Raw genomic sequence first — 5,596 nt, forward strand, 5'->3', positions numbered from 1 at the left:
AATCAAAGATTAATTTTTATTCTAAGTTTTTTTTTAGATGTTTGACTTAGGTTTTTAACCTTATGATATTTTTAAAAAGCACCATTTTTTTTTAATTAGTCTTAGACATGACCTTGATTCATTGGATGTTTCATTTGGATTGATCTTTGTTTGTATGAAAACTTGTATTTGGCCCATGATTTGCTTAATCATGTATGTGGATCTTAAATCATTAAATAAGGTGGTAAAGGGGATGCATAATAAGATCAATTTTTTAAGATAAGATTCAAACTTTGAGCAATATCAATTAGTTTTCAAAAGATCCCACCATTTTATTTTAATCATTCAAATCTTTTCAAATCATTTTCTTAACTAATTTGAAATAAAAGACTACCTGGGTGAAAGGTCCAGTCGTAGTCCCGATTGCTAGGCCCAAGTTGTAAGAGCTTGCAAGCCATAAGCATTCATCTTACCTTTAAAACACTTATAAATATTCAAACCCCTTTTCTTAAAAAATTGAAATAAAAAGACTACCTTGGTAAAAGGCTCAGTTGTAGTCCCGAGTATTAGACTCAAGTTGTAAGAGCTTACAAATCATAAATCCTCGTCTTTCAAACCCAAAAATACATCAAACACATTCAAACCTTTTTGCCTCATGGCACACTTTCAAAACCTTTTCAAAAACAAAAGATATTTTGTCTCGAGATGATGCAAAGCAATGCTTCATCCACAATCGTTGAGTTGAGATAAGTGATATTTTCCTGTGAATATTTATATGTATAAATCCCTTCAATGTGATGCAAACACCTGCTCCTCACCTGTTTTGTGTAAGACAATGTTTTCCGTCGATTGATACAAAATAGTTTTCGCTAAAATCGACCAACAAACAAACATTTTGTACCCAGAACTACATAAGCCCTGAGTTCTCTATTGCACTCAAAGATACGTAGAAGCGAGATTCAAAGTCTCGTCAGGCACCCCAATAAAAAGTAAACCTTTTTGTCATATTCTTTTCCCTTTTTAAACAACTCAAGAAACCTAACTTTTCTAAACTAACACTAACACGCACAACTAACTAAAAGGTTTCCATTGAGTACAACGGATGTGAGGGGTGCTAATACCTTCCCCTTGTGTTACTTACTCCCGAACCCTGATTTGATTGCGACAACCAATATCATTGTCTTTCTTTTAGGGGTTTTATCGATATTTCCCTTTCCTTCTTTGGGAATAAATAAAATTCGGTGGCGACTCTGTTAAATCCATCCCACGAGCTTGTGATTGCTCTTCGCGAGCTTTATGTTCTCATTTTCCGAAGTACGACAAAATCATCTTGATTCCATCAAGTTGTTCAATACATTTTCTACTATGCTTATAATTGATTCAACGAGCAAGACCAACAAGTATAGACTTACATTATTGGAGATGGTTGGTATTACCTTTACTGAGAAGACCTACTCTGTAGGGTTTGCATTTCTAGAGAGCGAAAAAGAGGAGAATGTTACTTGGACCTTGGAGGTGTGTCAGACAATGTTAAAGAACCTAGAAGGAATGCCTAAAGTGATTGTTACTGACTGCGATACCGCGTTGATGAATTCGGTTGTAAAGGTATTTCCTACTTCTTATGCATTACTTTGTAGGTATCACATAACAAAGAATGTGAGAAGCCGGGTTAAACCCGTGGTAGGGACGAAAAAAATAAAGTCGAAAGATGGAAAAATGGTGAAAGAGGGCGTAGTTGTGGAAAAATAATGGATTCATGGAATAAATTCTTCTACTAAAGAGTTATATGCCGATTTTGTTATGTATTTTAGGAAAATGTGTGAGAAATATCCTCATTTGTTGAAATATGTTGAAAGCTCAACGACTACACCTCTTTTGCGGATCTGAAATACAAAGTCCATAATCTTATACCTTATAGAGACAATCGAAAAATTGTCAAGCTCGAGTACCATTCACCATCGATAGACAACGAAGGGAAGATTGAGTTCAACAACTTTGAGCTCAAGACTGATGCAGATGTAAGGGTTATATAGAATACATTTTTCTGTGTCAAAACAAAAGTTACGTTCGAGTTGGAAGCGACGTTTTCAAGATCGGTCGAAGATATTGTGAAGATGTTGAAGCGTCCACCTGGATATTGAAACGTAATGTTTCATTTTATGTTGAAATCACATATGTAATGCTTATTTTATGTTATGAATGATAATTTTATTTTGTCAAAATATAAGTTTTGAATTTCTGCTTCTGATTCTGTTGCACATATGTTCCGGATATGCATCTACGGATAAATGTCAAAGATGCATCTTAAAATTAAAAAAACTCAACTAATAGAATGTCACTTATAATGACATAAATTGTGTGTATATATGAGTGCGTCTGAAAATACATATCAAAATTTTAAAAACATTTTAATATTTTTACGTGATGCATAAATAATAAATAATATATAGAATGCGTTAAAAAATTCTCTAATTTTTTGACTTCGAGAATTAATAATCCGTTTTGATGGCTATAAATGGAAAGTAGAATATTAAGGGGGAATAAAGATAAAAGATATTAAATGTATGTATAAAAGAAATAACAAAAGTGGAAGGGAAAATAGAAAATATGGAAGAAATATAAAGAAATAAAAAAACAAAAAAGAACTTATCAAAAACAAGAACAAGATGCATATGCAACCACGAATAATACAACAAACAACACACCTAACAAAAAATGACGCTAATTTCTTCGCTCTGTTCCTTCCCTTCAATTCACTCTTCTTCTTCTACCTTTCCAAATTCTGCATTAACATTCGCTAATTACAACACCAGAACTCAAGTCCAATCCTCACCTTCTTCCACAAACATTTGCACCTAAAAAATCGACACATCTTTGATCACCATCGCCGAATCTTTCTACGATGATGAACTCTGGGCAGCTTCTTCCCTCCGTGTTCGTTCCTTCAATCAATTCCGTCCCGGAACTTACGGAGTCCAAGTGAGTTAGTCTTCCACTCCAATTCTTCTTTCTATTTCTGTTTTTTATTCAAATTCAATCAGAAAGAGTTTCGATTTCAGCTAGATTTATTGTTTTTAGATACTGAGTTTCAAAAGGGTATGCTTGATTTGTGATAAAAGAGTGAAATTTATAGTTTATACGAAGCGTTTTTCGTGTTTGTCAAGTTGTGTTAGGATCATGTGAAGTACTTGGCTGAACGTGAGTTTGAAGCATTGAAAGAGCGCATTTCAGGGAAGAGGATTGGCTTTAGAAGAGTCTCTTGCATAAATGCTTCTCTTCCTGTGTCTCATATATCTAACATCTATGATGATTTATGTTCTTCATGTAAGGTTTGTTTATTTCATGGATTCATTCAATGACAATATAGATTTGTTTGTTGGTCATTGGTTTATTGTTGAGAAAATCAATTGAACTTTTGTAGTTTTCTACTTATGGAGAAGACAGGATAGTAGTTGGTTCTCTCGATCTTAATCAGTGCTTGAGTCTTCCGGATGAAATTGTAGGAATGAAGCCAGAGGTATTTTTTAGTTTTCATGTATTCTAGATTTTGAGGGCCGGTTTGGATTAGTTTCTTTGAGTTTATCTACTCGCATAAGCACTTGGAAGAGCCTATTGAAACGTCTTGTTTGATGCTTATTTCTGTAAGCTCTTCGATATAGCTTATGAAAACAGCTTATAATTTAGGTATAAATAGTTTGACTATAACTTATTGATTAAGTTGTTTACGCAAACACGGCCTAAAGTATGAAGTGGGTGCGGATGTGTTTGTTTATATGTTCTAGCTTGCTCTAAATGCTCACGTCTTGATATGAAAATTGATAGCTTTTCTATAGTGATTGATGGCTATTTTTGTATAATGCCTCCTCCGTCAAATTGTTTAATGTTTAACTGTCAGGTTAGCGGAGCTGATACGACAAGGGCTTACCTGAGTAATGTGTGTGTTGCTAGAGAGTTGCATAGGAATGGCTTGGCCTATGAACTTCTTGAAAAGTCGAAGTTAGTTGCTCGGAATTGGGGTAAGAAACAGTGTAGCACTTAACTGCTATACTTTTTTTTCAAGTTCCACTACCATTACCAATTAGATATCAGGAATAGGAAATTCAATGGTGCTTATAAATGTTGATCTTGTGTCTTTATAAGGCTTTGGCACTTTGTCGTTGAACATGATTTGATATCCGGGAAATGTTGGCGTTGGCACTAATGGTGTTGTTCAATCAATTCGAAGTAACCAACTTAGTTTTTCTATAAATAGTATGTTAACTATCATAGGCATGGAAAGAAAACAACCAGTTTTTTGTTGTTGTAGATCTTAAGTAGGGGTGGGAGTAGGACAGACCCTATAAAGTTTGAGTCTGGCCTACGATAAATTTTTAAGGCCTGAGTCTGGCGTATGCCTATTATAGATTTTGTTTTTGCCTGGTCTGAACTTTTTAAAAGCCTGTCCTGACCTGACCTGAAAGTCTTTTTAAAAAGCATGTTTCACATTAAGGCTTATAAATAGTCCGTTTTACCTATTTTTAAATAGACAACACGATATTTTATATATTATTTAGCATATTTTCTAATAGATATGAATATATAGGCCGAGTTATCAAGCTTCATAGACTTTTTAATAGTCTAAACCTGATCTTTTTTATTAAACGAGTCAGGACATGTCAGACTTAAATAGGTCTATAGGTCCTCTGTAAGCCGGCTTGGCCTATTCCCATCCCTAATCTTAACCTTACGAGGTTGCTCTAGTTATGTTTGCTCATTTTAGATGCCTCACGTTGTTAAACATACATCATGTCTTGATGTTTATAATTTCTTTAATGTCTACCAACCAGATTCTGTATGATCTTGGTCTTGAACATAATGGATGACTTCCAAGTTGGTCAACAATGATATATGACTCTAGCAATTGTCCTCAGGTTCCAAATATTGTCCTTAGGGATAGAAATCTCATGTTCGGAATTTGAAAGCCAAACACCATTCTAAATTCTAATCACATCCCGCGGTTGATTAGTTTTTCTTTTTAAGTTTGTGCCGAGAAGAACATGACATCATGAGATACAATGTTGGTTACTGTCTTAATATGTTTTATATGAATTGTAGATATACTTGTTGTGATCTATGTAGAGTCGGAATTAAAAGCAAAGCACTCTATAAGTTATCTGCATATTCTTGATTCTATGATTCAGGAGAACCCGGGTTTCTACGTGATAAAATATTCGACATTTCTTAAAGTAAAGAGTGGCTAAATTTACTGTGTGTCTTTCAGGCATAACAGATTTATACGTCCATGTTGCCGATGACAATGAACCAGCAAAGAAATTGTACATGAAGAGTGGGTTTGTTTACGAGAGTGATGAACCTGCATGGCAGGCCAGGTTTCTTGATCGACCGCGAAGACTTCTGCTATGGATGGGTCTTTCAATCTCCTAACTTGACGGTGTTGTCGGGTATCCTGCGTTAATATGGTCTATTCTTTTTAAGTTATTTTCAGAACATTCCCTCATTGCCTCATTACTTTCCTTCCTTTCATTTCTAAGCCGTAAATAAATCGGGCGGCTGACAATCAAAGATCCATTGTAAGAAAAGAATCATGAAACATATGGTAAATTTCTTTTGATGATTA

General features: G+C 34.5%; 1 pseudogene; it reads left to right on the forward strand.

Moving 5' to 3' along the window:
• The first annotated feature begins 2,616 nt into the window (after nucleotides 1-2,616).
• LOC127073739 (uncharacterized) lies at nucleotides 2,617-5,596 on the forward strand (annotated as a pseudogene).

The sequence above is a fragment of the Lathyrus oleraceus genome, chromosome 4 (assembly GCF_024323335.1).
Source record: "Lathyrus oleraceus cultivar Zhongwan6 chromosome 4, CAAS_Psat_ZW6_1.0, whole genome shotgun sequence".
Classification (NCBI taxonomy): Eukaryota; Viridiplantae; Streptophyta; class Magnoliopsida; order Fabales; family Fabaceae; genus Lathyrus; species Lathyrus oleraceus.